General features: G+C 36.3%; 1 long non-coding RNA gene and 1 pseudogene across 1 annotated transcript; one reads left to right on the plus strand and one right to left on the minus strand.

The window, feature by feature from the left end:
• Positions 1-407: 407 nt before the first annotated feature.
• LOC111918621 (uncharacterized) lies at positions 408-1345 on the minus strand. Its single transcript, XR_002859294.3, has 2 exons — positions 1106-1345; positions 408-933 (listed from the first exon to the last, which is right to left on the minus strand). It is a non-coding gene; the product is annotated as an uncharacterized LOC111918621 (long non-coding RNA).
• A 1128-nt stretch (positions 1346-2473) lies between these two features.
• LOC111918619 (delta(12) fatty acid desaturase FAD2-like) lies at positions 2474-3936 on the plus strand (annotated as a pseudogene).
• The last annotated feature ends 13999 nt before the right edge of the window (positions 3937-17935 follow it).

Raw genomic sequence — 17935 nt, forward strand, 5'->3', positions numbered from 1 at the left:
AAGATACTGGCTAATATCCCATTTTTACCTTCTGAGCAGGTAAACTGCCTAAATGACATGCCGAGTTGGCAAAGCTGTTGACGTGACGCTGATAAAAATCATGTTTTTAATGTATATTGGGGGAAGAGGGTTTCAATCCTCTGGCCTCCTAAACACAAACAACGCCTCTTACCATTAACGTAGAACAATTTTTATGCTTCAGTTGCTGAAATTATATATATAATCCATTAATTCTCACCTTAAAAACACTCAAAAGTATAGATAGTGAAACTAGCACTCCGGTTTCCCCCTCATGAAACACACTTCCTGCCAGGGCCGGTCCAATGGTTTTTCATGCCCCGGGCGAAACGGAATAATAGTGCCCCATTTTTACGTGATTGATTTACTTAAAACCTTTAAGAGAAATATAATTTAGAAATCAACAATATTATAAGACCTTTTATCTAAAGATGCTATACAAACTAACACACACAAAGTTGGCTTAAAACAATGTCTTACAACATTCTTGAAACAACAAAATCTACGAACTTTGATACAACTAAACCAGTCAACTTTTTTGAAACACCAATCATGGTGTCCTACTTTCTGAGTATTACCAAGAATAGCAAACAACTTGTGAATACCACACAAACAACATGATCAACAACGAGCTTATGACTTCACCCTATTAGTGACTAAAGCCGATGTACAAATCAGAATAGCACTAAACCCCCATATACTGAGTAAATCTTCAATCCAACAATGAATGTAATATATCCCTCTGCTTCCTTCACCTTTCAGAATAATCTCAGAAAATCAATTGCAAATCATAACTTAATAAACAAATTTTGAACTCAAATAGAAGGAAAATCGGACCAAATCGAACTACAACAGGTACACTAATTTCTATTGTGAACGAACTCCAACAACAGACAACAGTGCACAAAAATCACGCTGAAACAAACAAAAAAATCCGATTAAGAGAAATTAAAATAAGAATAAGAGGAAATCAAACTCACCCAAATCAAAATAAAAGAAATAAGAAATCAAAAACCTTAAAACCATCTGATTTTGGTGCCCTCGGTGGTTTGCTTTAGAATTAAAAACAATAAATAAAAACACTCACCCAATTCATAGGAATTAGAAGAAACAAGAAGAAATAAGATTTAGAGGGATATATGTGTAATCGGTATAAGTTCATCGATTTAAAGGCTGCCTCCTTGATCTCTATAGTGTACGTTATTCAAGGGCATCGTCGATTGGATTTGGCGATTACAATTCTCAAGGTGCTTCAAACCTAATTATTTAGTGCCCATGCTCGCCTCGCCTAGACACCGGTGTTTTGTCGATAGAAATAAATATTGGGTTAAACTGTTGGGCCAAAATGGTATACAAAGAATTATATATCCGATTAAATTTATGCCCTCTCTTTTTTGCTGTCCTGGGCCTTAGCCTAGCTAGCCCATGTATTGGGCCGGCCCTGCTTCCTGCCACTTGGGCTACACCACTTTTAATGATTTCTTTCCATTTATATATAATCGTTTATTTTCTGAACATTATTATTATTATTATTATTATTATTATTATTATTAAAAAATACGTTTTAAATACATTTTTCATATATATTTCTGAATCTAGTTTTAAATATGTTTTCAAAAATATTTTTTTAAAAACATATAAATTATACAAAAACGTAACCTATTCAAAAGCGTATTTTCAAAAAATATTTTTTGACAACTTATTTATATTTACTTTTGTTTCGATAATAATAATAATAATAATAATAATAATAATAATAATAATAATAATAATTTTTAGAAAACAATAGACTATATCTATTTATAAAATAAAAAAATAAATGAAAGTCGAGGAGCCCAACACACAAGTTTTAGCCAACCTGTTTCTATTTCTTAATGTTTTTAAGGTGAGAAATACAGTCACTAATTATGTGTTGGTGTGAGCTTTCAAACTTGAGGTTATGAGTTTGATTTTCACTATCTCGTTTGTATTTCGGCATTTATTTTTTAAATAAAACAAAAGTAGCTGACGGGAATACATTGTCAGCTGCCACGTCAGCCAAGTCAGATGTCACATGAGCAATTACTGGTTAAGTAGGTTAAAATAATCAAAATGATTACATTAGACGATATTTTGTCTTTCTTCATTAAAAAAATTAATTAAAATGTAAACGATAAACTAAACCAATTTTTAGGATTTTTTGAGAGATTTTTTAAAAATTATAAATGTCCGGAATAGTCTAGCAAAGTGTATTATTTGGAGTGCTCAATTAATTAAACCACGTGTCTAATCCACTCCCCAACCAACCCTACTGGCTAAAACGCTAAAACTAGATGGTAGCCATTCATGCAAGCATGTAATTACGGAAAACTTAGACATCCAATAGCCCTACTTCGCTTACCACACTAACTACCCAACTCTCTCTATTATAAATACCTTGCTTTCTCCAATGAAATTAATCACACATTTAGAGAATCTTTTACACAAAGAGAGGAAGACCGCTCGAAGACTTAGTCAGGTGCTTCCCTTCTCCAATGATCTTCATAATTCATATAAAACTCTACGCAACTTTATATCGGCAATGATATATGTGAAGTAGATACACGTAAAAGGTATCCTTGCAATTAACCACATGCATGTTCGTCCTGCTGTTATTTTTCCTATTCACGAGTTCATTCGCTCATTACTAACAAGAATTGGAACTTAAATCAGATTGCATGACTATATATGCACCATTTTTCTTAATGCAGGTCACTGTAGAACATGGTCGCAGGTGGGCAAATGAATAAACCATCAAAAGGAAGCAAAAATTACGATGAGGAGCCCCTCCAACGAGCCCCTTACAAAAAACCACCATTCACAATTGGGGATCTCAAGAAAGCAATCCCATCGCATTGTTTTAATCGCTCCATCCTCCGCTCTTTCAGTTACCTTTTATACGACCTCTCGTTACATCCACCTCCTCTCCCGCAACCTCTCCTGTCTCGCATGGCCTGTTTACTGGTTCTTTCAATCCTCTGTCGTAGGTGGTGTTTGGATCATAGCACATGAATGTGGCCACCATGCCTTCAGTAACTACCAATGGGTCGATGACACCGTTGGGTTTCTACTACATTCTGCTCTCCTTGTCCCTTATTTCTCTTGGAAATACAGTCACCGCCGCCACCATTCCAACACCGCTTCACTTGAACGTGAAGAAGTCTTCGTCCCTAAACTAAAATGTAATCTCCCTTCATTAGTTGTCTACCTAAACAACCCACCTGGTCGAGTCCTTTATATATATCTTGTTCGTCCACACCCTAGGCTGGCCTCTGTACCTAATGTTCAACTATGGTGGCAGGAACTACGATAGGTTTGCATGCCACTTTTACCCAAACAGCCCTATTTACTCGAAAAATGAACGTGCTCAGATCATTGTTTCTGATGTTCGGGTCGTTATTGTCACTTACTTCCTCTACAATCTAGTGATGACCAAGGGGCTCACATGGGTGCTCTGGATGTATGGCGTGCCACTGCTCATTGTCAACATTTCACTTATTTGTGTTACATTCTTGCATCACACGCACTCTTCGTTGCCCCACTATGATTCAACGGAATGGGATTGGCTGAGGGGAGCTCTTGCAACAGTCGATAGAGATTATGGGATCTTGAACATAACAGGCCACAACATCACTAATACCCACGTCATCCATCATTTATTCCCGAAAATACCTCATTATCATGCAATGGAAGCCAAGAAAGCAATCAAGCCCATATTCAAAGATTATTACAGGTTTGATGAAACACCGATTCTGAAAGCCTTGTACAGAGAAGCAAAAGAATGTGTATATGTTAAATCAGATGATAATGAAGAGGCCAAGGGTGTCTTCTGGTTTGACAATAAGTTTTAATCACGGGAGATTGTATAATTGTATTTCCCAAATAAGAAGTTGAAGCCTATATTGCTTAGTAATTTTAGATTTGTGTTTGTTTTCTATGCATCTAAAATCGACTTTAGACTTTAGATTATATATAATAAAATGAATAATTTGTTACTACATCCTGTAATTATTTGCTTAAATGGCTCTTCACTTCTACTATGGTAAGAGTTGATCAAGAAAATCATTTATTTACTATGCCAAACTCAACCTGTCATTAACCTTACTGTTTCTTAGGTCTATTTCTTGCCATCTTCTTTATCATTTTTAAAAGGGAAGACTAAACATAAACATTCATATATCATTCCTGATCCCAGTAATAGTAAGTTGTGGATTTCCATTTTAGGAAACCAACATGGCCGATGGCCGGTTCCGAGGATTCAAATGGTCAAGACGAGCCGGAAAGGCTCTTAGGCGGTTGTGGATCCAGGATCAAAATAAAGGGGTATAAATTTTTCAGAAAAACATTACACTACTAAAAAAACAAATCGAAAAAAAGTTACACTCCTGAAATATTTTTGAAGGGCATCCCGGGCTACCTACACTACTGAAATATTTTTGAAGGGCATCCCGGGCTACCCCAGGAACCACCTAGATCAGCCTATGCCCTTAGGCCTTACCATGTAATGAATAAATTACAGAATTTGATAATATGATAATGGCATGGAATAATCTATTTTCTCATTAATGCTTCCACAAATGACAAGCAAGTAAAACAACAATGATAACATATATAATTATAAATCAAAAGTTCCTTAAAAGGACTAGACGTCTAGACTTTAGACCCAAAGAAAAAAATGTTACAGTTTAGTATTTAATATGAATGGATTAAATTTATCTAATAAATACTTATGTTCATAAGTCTCTTTCAATTTTCAATGGGAAGGAGGTTTTCAATAACCCAAAAGAAGTTTCTATTGAATGATTTCCAATTTACCCTCAACCTTTTATAAATATGATAGGTATATTCTTTGTTTCATTGTTAATGCGTCTTCTCCAAGATTTAGTCATGCCCAAGACATTTATTACTTATTTTTCTTGTTTCTGGTCGTGTCTTTGCCCACAAGTTAGTTCAATTTGAGTGTGAATTTTGATTTTGCTTCATTGATCTTATGTTCAAACGACTAGTTTAGAATTAAATATATAATATCATTTCCACCATAAATCTGTAATCGTATTTGGTTGTTCCATAAGGGTTTAGAAATCTATCAGGATCAAATACTGTAGGATTTTCCCAATATTTTGGATCCATGTGTATTGCCCAGACATTAAAAAAGCACATTGGAACCCTTTGGGACCATGTATCCACTTACATTGCAAGGCATATTTGGACATCTCCCTATCAAGAGAGCATGGTCGGTGATGAATTAATGAATGATGATAATCAATTACATGATAATGATTGATTATGTGATGCAAATGACTTAATGAGACTCTAAACCCTTCACCCCCTTGTCGATGTAAGATGTTCTGCTGTGATTTAACGATTTACTTTTGTTGCTTCTGTTCTCATTCTCGCGTCTGGACTACGACACATAATATGGACTATTTTTGAGCTTACATTTAGGCTAATATTGAATATACTAAAAACATTGGTCCCCTTGAAAAAGTAGGCCTTGTGCACATGCCCATATTGCACACCCTCTTCTCCGGCCATGGAAACCAATGACTATGCTAACTAGTGCATTATACTCTTGGACTCCAAGCTCCAACCGAGAGCTTGGGTCACACGACCTATATAATCCACACCTAAATGGGTCTAAAACCCAAACCCTTGAAGTCTAGGGCAATCACTAGATCCATTAATGCCCATAATTCCCGAAATAGGAAGCTTCTCGAAACTATATGTTACAACTCTCCCCCACTTAAACTGGATTTCATCTTCAAAATTACTCCTTGTTACTTTCCAGGCACCAAGACAATCCAGTCAATTCTTCTCGAACCCTGCTTCGGCTAAATGCCGATTCATCCACATGACGATCTTCCAATGCTATAATCGAAGCCCAATCTTAGCAGGAATCACACGTCCTGATGGAGAATGAATCATTGACCTACTAACTTTAAATAATACAGAATAACCACTACTTTCCTACCAGAAATCCTATAATCCAACACCTTTTCTGGCCTCCACACATGCAGAACCATTCCGAAATATAGTCACTATGACCTCACACTGCAATCAAAACCAAACGAAATCCTTTCGCTCCTATATTATCTTGTTGATACCACTGGAAAACAGAATCCACGACCATTCATCGCTGCTGAACAACTTCCCCTTGGATAATGGTTGAAACTCACATCACGAATCTCAGCCGTATTCGCTAACCCGATCTATAATTCACATCCCGATAACCAAAGATCCACACATTCATTCTATCCGAGGTCCTCTATTTCCATGGTGACCTTCTACTAAACTGAGATATAAAATCCCTAATCATCCACTAAGACTAATTGTCTCACGCTTGGCCCCACTACGAGGCTCCATCTATCAGTCAAACAGATAAGGGCTACCCTAGCCTAACTACAACACGAATTCGGTGTATTGCTCGTAGAGTAATCCTACCCTAACCACGATCCAATACCTTAACCAAACTAATTTCTACCAAGTTTCACCCTAAAGAGTCACACACTGACTACCCTACGCATAACCCCAAATGCCTATACGATCTTCTTCCCTAAGTTAACCTACTCAATCGGGTATTGCCCATGGGTCTCACCCAATCTACATAATCGAACGAGCCTCGCTCATGTGTCTCACCCATCTGAGGGCTATTTGAGCCCAAGACACCGTCACAACTCCGACAATTCTTATTCCCAACCAGGTGCAGTCAACAAAGAATAACAGTTCGACTCAACCAATGTGTGCAATGTGATCCTTCTACAACCATCAACCTGTGACATCCCCAAAATCTCGGCCAGAAAAGACCGATTTTTCATTTATGCTTTTAAATAATTTCAGAGTAAATCCTTTTGATTTGAAAGAGTTGCGGAATTTGTTCCCAAAACAAAACATGATAAAATAATATTTATCAAAGCATTTCATCAAGAGATGCATTTTCATTATAATCAAAACTCGGGATGTCATGTTCCGATACAGATATACATATAAAACTGAGTGCCACTTCCTGTAATACAAATAAAACTGAGTGGGTCCATCTTACGCCCTTGTGCAAATATATACATATACAGACTTGCAAACAAAACAACAAGATGATCCATCTATCTTACGCCCTTGTGCCACTTCCTGTAATACAAATAAAACTGAGTGGGTCAGGCTTGGGAGCCTGGTGAGCATATGGGTTTTCAACCCACAATAAATAAGTTATATTTAATTTCACCAACCAATCACTATCCCGATTACCCATTCCCGTTATCCTCACTTTACGTCCCTAAAACAACATCTATCTCAAGGGACCTAATCTAGGATTTTCATCGGGACGGACATCACTGCTAGAAGAATTTATAATTATTGGTTCGTTTCAAAGGCAACCATGAAGGGGATAGAGTACACCGGTGAACACATCGTTCACAACACCTACAGGTTATGAACCTGCTAGCGTTCCACTGGACTGTCTAGAAAGAGTCCGTGGTCGTTATCCATACTCCGCTGAATAACTAGATCAACAACCGAGGCCTCTCATCTATTTATTACACACCAACTATCTACCCATGTTCTACCCAACATATTAGTAGATAAAAATATATATTTTCATACATAGTTAAAAACCTGCATAACATTTTCATTCAATATATATTCCACATAACAGATGAGGCATACCACATAACACGTATTCCATAGAAAACAATTCAAATCTATGAGATAGAATAAAGTGAATATCCGTTCACGCATACAATCACAAAATATACACATAACAAGTATATCGTATAAAATACTTCATAGTTACTCGTTAGAAGAAAGTAACTACACCCTCACACATATAAACCACAATTTACTTAATACACTCAAACTGTACTTGTATTATTATCGTGTTTATGAAAGGTAGTATACACTCACTTGATCAGAAGATGATTGGACAGCACTATGACTTGCAGAAGTAGTAATCCACAACAGATCTGGAAGATCTCCACAAAAATCGAACTTCTCGCGGGTAGAGCTTCGGCTCGGGAACCGCACTTGTCGGGATCTTCGGGATCTCGGGACTTGCCTCGGGGCTCGAGAATAATACCGGGGCTTCGGGGTATTTCTGGCACGCAAAACGATGCAAAACGGGAGAGAGAAGAGAGAAAATGAACAAAAGAATCGGTTGCCTTCGGATCCTATTTATAGGAGGCTGGAGCCTTGGAGTACGCGGGGCGTACGCGTCCGAATTCGTCACTGCTTACGTATCCGAAGTCCTCGAGTGCGAGTGTCGACATCCTCGGAGTACGCGGGGCGTACTTCGGATCGGACCGCTGACTCCTCTTCGGATAATGTCAGATTTAATGATTTAATTTAAATACAAAATAATTAATAAACTTCGGAAATTCATATCTTTTTCATACGAACTCCGTTTTCGACGTTCTTTATATCCACGCGAAGCTGAGACTACGCTCTACAACTTTCATTTAGATTCCGTTGGCTAATTTCGACTTTATTTTTATTATTTATTTTTAATAGGCCGCGACAGAAAAACTTCGTTATAAATTCATAACTTCTTCGTTTGACGTCCGTTCTCGCCTAGCTTTTTATTGCTTCGATACCAACAACGAGACCTTCGATCCTCGTTTAGATTGCTTCGGCTAAAAACCGCTCGATCTTAAATCGAGTATTTCAGGCTGCATACCGCTAAGTCGAAACTTTGATAAATCATAACTTCCTCATACGAAGTCAGATTTGGGCGTTCTATATATATTCGGAAACCTCGTTTCAACTACTACAACATTATCCAAAGATATTAAGTTTATTTTACACTTAAATTTTGACGCTTATTTTTATTCTTAATTAATCAAACCACATAATTAAGCAGTTAAGCACAAAACACATAATACTCAAATAATACACTTCTATTATTTCAAAACGGGTTACAAAGGTTAACCTAGACTATTACATTGCTAAAAACGGCAAGCCCAGAAACACAGGCGTTACACAACCACTCATGCAATGGTTCAACCCATCTTGGTGAATGCTACGACTACCCATAGTCTTACAACCCTTCCATAACAACATATCAACCTTGTGAATGCTACGACTACAAGTAGTCTTACAACACTTCCATAATAGCCATCCTTCACCCATACTAAACCATGATCAATCATGAATCGAAACCTCGCTCGACTATTCACAAATCAAGTAACGGGTCATGCTTCGAACCCCAAAGCCTTTATCACACAAGAACACACAGAGAGGCTCTAACACATCCCTTAACGTGCGGCTAGTCACAATCTCAACATGTGTCACTACCGATGCTTCCTGTATTCGACACAATAACCAAAATCCTCATTCCTTGTGCATCCTTAGTCCATACCACGAATAGAACTAGCTCTCCACTTTCTTGGGGTATGGAATTCCTCCTTTTTTTGTGTCCAGAATCATCCCCATTAATTCAAGCGGTTCTCCCCCACTTTTATTCATCTACTCTTTGCCAACCTTCTAATTCCAATGAATGTTAAACCCTTCACCAAAACGGACGGATCTCCAATCCGATAACCTACTTACCAAAAGGTTGATGCACTATAAACATTTCCAACATACACAAGTTAGATCCTATTGACAATCCCAACGTTTGAACACACCCATGCGGCCAATTCATCTTGATAGATTTAGCTCAACAATGCATGAGTTTATAGTCATAATGTATGTCTTGGGTCTCTTTGATCCATGCAAAGGGTTCAAGTTAACGAATTTATCATTTAAGGCATTCCCAAGAGCTATCTCTATGATTTGGACATTTGGAATTAAGGAATTAAGCGATTAATGTGACTTATAGTCATCAAGGGAGTACGTTGTGCATAAATTGGCATACACTCAACGTAACGCGAGTTAGCCTCGTTCCCCTTTTGTTGTTGAAGCTTGTATGTTGGGCTTAAGAGGGAGGTATACCTAGTGTACTCACCAAAATATCTTTGGGCCATTATTTAGGCATTAGGTGTTTATAGGTTTGGGCAATTGTTAGGGCTTAGGTCTTTATAGGTTTGGGCCATTGTTAGCCTTAGGTCTTTATGGGTTTGGGTCATTGTTAGGCTTTACATCTTTATAGGTTTGGGCCATGGTTCTATGGGTCAAATAAGAGAAGAGTAAAATGGTCTTTTACCCTTAGCATGTTAGATTATAATTTGGAACTTTTATTATGGGTTATTTTCCTGATTATTTATTAACGTTAATTTTAGATATGTTCAGTGTGAGGAGCCATGATAGCAGCAGCTTAAGAGTGTGGTTTGTTCATCTTTATATTGAGGTGAGTCTCCTCACTATACTTGTGGGTCGAAGGAAACAATGTTGGCCCACTAGTTTATGTTGTAGAATAGTAGTGGTCTTTGTCACACTTCCTGGTATGCTTGTATGTGATTGTTGTCTTCATGACTGTTGCTAATGTGAGTGTATTCTTATTTGTAGGGGTGAAATTGACTCGTATTGGTTGAAAGATATCGTAGGAGTCGAAAGGGACTCAGGGTGTCGGAAGGGACTTATAGAGTCGGAATGGACTCAGGGGAGAAATACACCCGTATTTGTTTTAGTATGATATTTATGTATGGTATGTGGTATTTAGGAAACTCATTAAGATTTGTGCTTACAGTTTAAGTTTATGTTTTAGGTACTTCCAGTTCAAAGGGGAAGGGCCCGACCTGATCGTAGCGCATCCATCTGTTTTAGATTTACACTTTGATAATGATTTTCACAGTGGCGTACTGTTGATGGTTGATATGAATATTTGATGGATTTTGGTTGAATTAAAAATGAAAATTTTTATTCAAGATTTTTGGGATGATTCAAGTTGGTATCATAGCCTTGGTCTAAGGGATTCATACACACTCCTAGGTGTCTCTAAACTCAAACGGAAGGTTTGGTAAGTTTGTCATCAAATAAATAATTTTCTAAAAGAAATTACTACCATTAAAAAGGGGTGTGATGCATGTAATCGGCCAAGCTCATGTAAGTGTTCCCAAAATACCCATACGTGTTTATTGATTCACTATGTGAATATGAAAATAGCATGCTATATTAGGGCTAAGTATATGCTTTGAATTGTGCAATAGGAGATATACATTTGTATGCCTACTGTATGAGCATCTAGAGTTGCATGCTAGTAAGGATTATTGATGATATGTTAGGATGGCCTGTTAGGTAGTGCTCTGGCTAGAACTCAATGCTCGAATGTTACTTGCTTTGTGCTTTTAGGGACCACTACTAATACTAGTTAACTACCAAGCGAATATATTAGATTACATGTTGTAGAAGTTAGATAATTTTTGTGACAATCCGGAATTTTCATTCGGTCAAACCCTAAAAGTCAATCACTCCATATTATAAGTCAAGTTCACTTTTACTTGTTTTTGGGAAAAATAAGTTCATTTGATTATTTTAATAATTAATCTTTAAACGAACGGGTGAACGGCTGGGTCGTCTCGGGTCTCAAAATTTCTAAGCCGCAAACACCTCATGTCTTAGAAGTTCACGGCCAAACTTTTATGTTTGGGTCGGAAAATCATCCAAAAACCGTGAACTCATGCATAAGTATGAGTTTACTCCCCAAACTAGTCATTTAAATGGACCATATTGGGCCATAATTAAACTAGTTTAGCCCTAATAGGTTATAAAAATCATACTTATATTTATTTGGGCCAAACATCACTTAACATAACCATGAAATAGGCTTAAGCATACAAGGCCCAATCCTTTTCTTTTTCCCTCTCCATTCTCGGCCCAAGCCCAAATAGAAGGCAAAGTTGACTTTTAATATTGCCACCTCATTTTTACATGGAGGTCTTCCATGCAATATCTCATGCATCTATACAACCATCACCTCACACACTCTCTCTCTTCTCTCCTCTCTCTTCCTCTCAACCAAACCCAAACACACACACCCTCACTTCACTCAAAAATCCTCTCAAGAAACTCTCTCATTTCTTCACCAAGTTTTCGAGATTAGGAAGCTTTTCAAGGAAATTATCCCACAAAATCTTCATCTAAGGTAACATCATGCTTGGATCTATGATCTAGATTCTTTGTTTTATCAAAAATCTCTTCCTAACCCATGAAAAATCATGATCACTCTCTTAGAAACCCTCTTTGTTCGAAATCAACAAAGGAAGGCTTGCTAGGGCCGAAAATAGCACCAAACTTCTCCAAATCTTCTTCAAAACCGATCCACAACTCAAGCTGAGTTTCATACCCCCTTCTTTTCAGTTTTTATGAGTTTTATGGGGGAGAATACAAGTAAATGTGTAGATCTATGTGTAAATGTATGCTATGTGTGATTTGATGCATGTATGTGTGTGATATCATGTGTTTGTGATGAATATGTTATCCAAAAATTGTGTAAAAACCCAGATCTAAAACATGAGGAAGGAAATAAACATAATTTAAACTATTTTACACTAATCAAGTCAAGAAAAATAGTTTATATGGTTAGGATGAACATACTTGAACATAAAACCCATTTTTGGACTTAAATTGTCAAAAATACAAAACTTAGGGTCCAAACCAACAAATTATAGTTTCTGGAGGGTCAAAAGGGTCCAAACAGTTTCTATAATAAATTTTCTGAACAATAACATTTTTGAGGGGCTTAAAATGTAAATTTTGAATTTAATGGGCTAAATTTGGGCTTTTCGGCCCATTAAGCCTCAAAATGCGAGATTTCTAAGTTTGAGGGGCTGAAAATACAATTTTCTGTAAAACAGGGGATTTGAAGTGTATTAAAACTATTTCAATGATCAAAAATGCTTTTCAAATTTAAAAAGGATAAAAAATGTAAAAAATTTCTATTTTGGGCCAAAACTGTAAAAGTTGCGAAATTGGGGGTTTTAACCGAGAAAACATCATTCTGGAAGGACAAAAGTTGTTTACTAAATAAATTTGGGCTAAAAATGTATTTTCAACAAGTTTATGATACAAAAGTGTCAAAATAATGTTTTAAGGACTAAAATGAAATTCTTTTATATAAATGACTAAAAGTTCTATTTTTATAAAAGAAAGGTTGTGAAAAGGTAAAAATCTTACTTTTAAACAAATTAATTCATTAAGACAAAATACAAGATCTATGACTACCGACGAAACGTAAAAACAAATACACTCTTAACAACCAATATCGTTACAAAACGAATTGATTCGGTCTCGAATCAATAACAAAACAAAAATCAATAAACCATAGTATTTCAATAAACACGCGACAACTATGAGGAGTCAACATTCAAACTTTGGGCTTGAAAGTTTCAAATCGTGCTTGTTGGGCCTTGCTAGCCCAATGACATGATCTTTAGGCCCGAAGGGAACGCGCTTACATGTTAATGGGCCTTCTATGACCCAATTTCATGTGAAAGGACTTTCAATAGCTCTATTGTGCTATTGGGCCCCAATGGTCCATTAGTACTGCTAGTGAGGTCGAGAAGTCAAATGTGAGTTGGGCCAAGTGCCTTTCGCATTCCCGATAGCCTTGAATAACTTATGGAAATAAAGGGGGCTTCGTACCCTCCTTTCTCCTCGGTTGACCGACTTATGAGAATTCGAGTAATCAGATTCGTGGCGTTAATCAAGAGAAGTCAGGGTGGTTGGATTATCTGAGTAGTACGAACGACGCCTTAAGGATCGTTCGTAATTCGTAGTTATAAACTAGTCATTTTCATTAATGCATGATTATAACAACTCACAAACCTTAATTAATCCAATGTCACCTGGGTAATAAAAAACAATCTTCGTATCGGTATAACAATAAACAAGTCATGTAATTTACATATTGGGAAAACATCGGGTTTTCCCGGGGAGTTCAGCATTTTAACCTATGTGATGTATACAAAGTTCAACAATTATAAATGTTTTCAAAATCGACAAGCATATTTACGGATCTTCACACTTTTTATAAACAAATACTCTTTTCAGAAAATATCGGATTTTCTGGGTTTAAAAATGTCACAAAAATCATTTTTCCATAACATTACTTATGAACTCACCAACATTTCATATGTTGACGTTTTTCAAAATAACTTGTATTCTCAGGTAACAGGTAAGCCGAAGAATAAGTATCAAGTTATGTCATGGTGTTTTGCTTAGATTTCCCATCGAACGGTTTATGTTATGAAATTGTAATGACTAAAACAATGTAATAGATGTAAACAATATCAGTTTGTACTATTTCAATGCATGGTGATGAATGATGTTATGATTCATGTATAATCTTTGTGATGGTATTCAATTTAAGTCACAAGAGCCCTCGGACGTTTCCGCAGTCCGGTTCGGGGGTGTGACATTTTACTCCTTGGGTCATGCTTTTTATTGCAAAAGAGGTACCTTCGTACGCTGAGCGTACATCTAAGTAAGCTTAGCGTACATGGTTAGAGTGATCGCAGACTTGAACCACGTACGCAGGGCGTATGTGGCCAAAAGCAAAACCATGATTTTTCGGGCATGACAACTATTTAAGAACATTTATAACCTTTGGACCCTCACGATTATCAGCCTCCACACCTCTAAGCGTTCCTAAAACCCTAGTTTGCTTTGGAGTGTGATCATTGAGCTTGAAAGTGACTTTAGTTGCCCTTTTTTGTGTCTGCAACAAGAAGAACTTGTTGTGCAAGCCTTAGACGTGATTGAGCTTCATGATCCTGTATCTACATCATCTTAGGAAGCTTTTGAAGGTATAAAGTTCATACGTTGCCTATCCTTTGATTAGATCTACTTCTTTAGCTTGTTATGGTCCTTTTTGGTCCTTTTGGGCTGGTCTTGAGGAGTTAAGACCATTTGAGATGCTAAATCTTGTAGATGTGGATGATTGGTGGGTTCCTTAAGCTTAAAAGTGCAAACGTTTGGTGTTTGTGACAACAATGCAAGTCTTAAGTCATTCATTAAGCTCTTTTGAGCTCTAGGCCCCCATTAAGCCATGAATGCATGTAAAGTTGGCAACTTTACGTGAAAAACCACTTTAAGGAGGTCGGATTTGAGGTTTAGGTTAATGCCTTAATCAATTAACAGCCAAAAAGTGAAGTTGGTTAATTAGGGGAGTACGATGGGCATACAAGCTCATACGCGCTGCGTACAAGCCCTTAAAGCGTGTACGCTTAGTGTACAAGCTGAGTACGCCTCGCGTACTCAATTGTGGGCTGCGGACATTTGGGCCTTCGGTATTGGGCTTTATCTTGGACCTTAGGAGTTTAGGGTTGTATTTTCGGCCACCAGAATATTGTTTTGGGCTAAGGGTGTTTTTGGACTTGTTTTGTGGGCCTTAAGTGTTAGGAGTTGGGCCTTTGGGCCTTAGCGCTCATTGTTGTGTTTGGTCCAAGAATGGTTAAGCCTATTAAAGGTAAGGTGAAGAGGGGGACCTTGATCTTAGGAATTGGATTGGAATTTCAGAACTGTAGTCATTATTGTAACCTATTCCTAATTAGGATAATTTGCTTATGTATAGTGTTGGATTTCCCGGATCAGTAGTCGAGCAGTTAGTATTTATCAGCAGACCGAGGTGAGTTTTCTCACTATATCAATGGGTCGAGGACACCAATGCTGGCCCATTACTTGACATGCGGGATGATAATTGTCTATGTGTTTGCTTGAGTCAAAAGCCCTCGAGGGTAGCCCGTGACACTTGTATGGAAGACCATTAGGGTAGCGCATGGCATGGAAGACCATGGGGGTAGCCCATGAAATTCCTAAGAAAAGACCATGGGGGTAGCCCATGGCAATCATATGTATGTTGTATGGTATTTTTGAGATTGTATGTTATGTGATATTTGGGGAACTCACTAAGCTTTAACTTACAATATGTATTTTGGTATCAGGTACTTCCAGTACTAAAGGGAAGAGTCCGGCTTGATGACCAAAGATTCAATCCCCACTGTTTTTCGCACTTACTGGTATTGTTACTCTGATAATTAGACATATTTATTATGTAATGGATTTTGGAAACAATTTATGACTGTAATCTCATATTTGAAAATGAATATTTTATCCGGTTTTTGGGTTGTTACATACTATTCTAAGGTTTAAAATTAGTGGCTCATATTGGTTTTCGCGTTCTCGATTGCATAATTGTTCTAGTTTGAACTTAATCTAAAAAATGGAGAGTAAAAATAGAAATATTATAGGGAAGTCTCCAAAAAAGTCTCAAAGTTTTGGTCGAGTATACACTTTAGTCCTAAATTAATTTATTTTTTTATGAAAAAGTCCAAGATACTGGCTAATATCCCATTTTTACCTGCTGGGCAGGTAAACTGGCTAAGTAACATGCCAAGTTGGCAAAGCTGTTGACGTGACGCTGATAAAAATCATATTTTTAATGTAGATTTGGGGAAAAGAGTTTCAATTCTCGCCTTAAAAACATTCAAAAATATAGATGGTGAAACTAGCACTCGGGTTTTCCCCCTCATGAAAGACACTTCCTGCCACTTGGCTACACCACTTTTAATGATTTCTTTCTTTCCATTTATATATAATCGTTTATTTTCTAAACATTATTATTATTATTATTATTATTATTAAAAAATACGATTTTAAATACATTTTAAAAATATTTTTCTGAATCTAGTTATAATATGTTTTCAAAAATATTTTTTTTAAAAACATATAAATTATATAAAAACGTAATCTATTCAAAAACGTATTTTCAAAAAATATTTTTTGACAACTTATTTATATTTACTTTGGTTTCGATAATAATAATAATAATAATAATAATAATAATAATAATAATAATAATAATAATATACACATTATTAAAATAAACAATAATAATAATAATAATAATAATAATAATAATAATAATAATAATAATAATAATTTTCAGAAAACAATAGACTATGGGCGTGTTTGGCACGGAGCTTTTGGAAGCGTTTGGGATCTTCTAGCTTTTAGCTTTTGACAAAACGCTCTAGTTTAAACAAAAAGCTTCGTTTGACAGTACGGGCGTTTAGCTTTTAGTTTTAACAAAACGCTTCGATTCTAAAAGCTACTTCATGTAGCTTTTAACGAAACGTTCCGGAGCTTTTGAAATCAATTTCCATAATTACCCTTAAAAATATATTTATATATATATATTTTTTTTATTTTTAATCAATTGTCCTTTTATGTAATTTTATATATTTCAAAAGCTTCCAGCTACTTTTGCCAAACATTCATACAACAAATAAAAGCTACAGCTTCCCGCTACCAGCTACCAACTACCAATTAACCGCTACACGCTTCCAGCTAACAGCTACTTTTGCCAAACACGCCCTATATCTATCTGTAAAGTAAAAAAATAAATGAAAGTGGAGTAGCCCAAGTCTGATTCTATTTCTTAATGTTTTTAAGTTAAGAAATACAGTCACCAGTTATGTGTTGGTGTGACCTTTCAAACTTGAGGTTATGAGTTCGATTTTCACTATTCCATTTGTATTTCGACATTTATTTTTTAAATAAAACAAAAGTAGCTGATGTGGCATACATTGTCAGCTGCCATATCGTCACATATAGCCAAGTCAGATGTGTCACATCAACGGTTAAGTAGGTTAAAATGATGAAAGTAATTACATTAGATGATATTCTGTCATTTTTCTTTAAAAAAATTAATTAAAAAGTAAACGATAAACTAAATCAAATTTTAGGATTTTTTAAGAGAATTTTTAAAAATTATAAATGTGCGGAATAGTCTAGCAAAAAGGGTATTATTTGGAGTGCTCAATTAATTAAACCACGTGTCTAATCCACTCTCCAACCAACCCTACTGGCTAAAACGCTAAAACTAGATGGTAGCCATTCATGCAAGCATGTAATTACGGAAAACTTAGACATCCAATAGCCCTACTTCGCTTACCACACTAACTACCCAACTCTCTCTATTATAAATACCTTGCTTTCTCCAATGAAATTAATCACACATTTAGAGAATCTTTTA

Source organism: Lactuca sativa, chromosome 8 (genome assembly GCF_002870075.4).
Source record: "Lactuca sativa cultivar Salinas chromosome 8, Lsat_Salinas_v11, whole genome shotgun sequence".
Taxonomy (NCBI): Eukaryota; Viridiplantae; Streptophyta; class Magnoliopsida; order Asterales; family Asteraceae; genus Lactuca; species Lactuca sativa.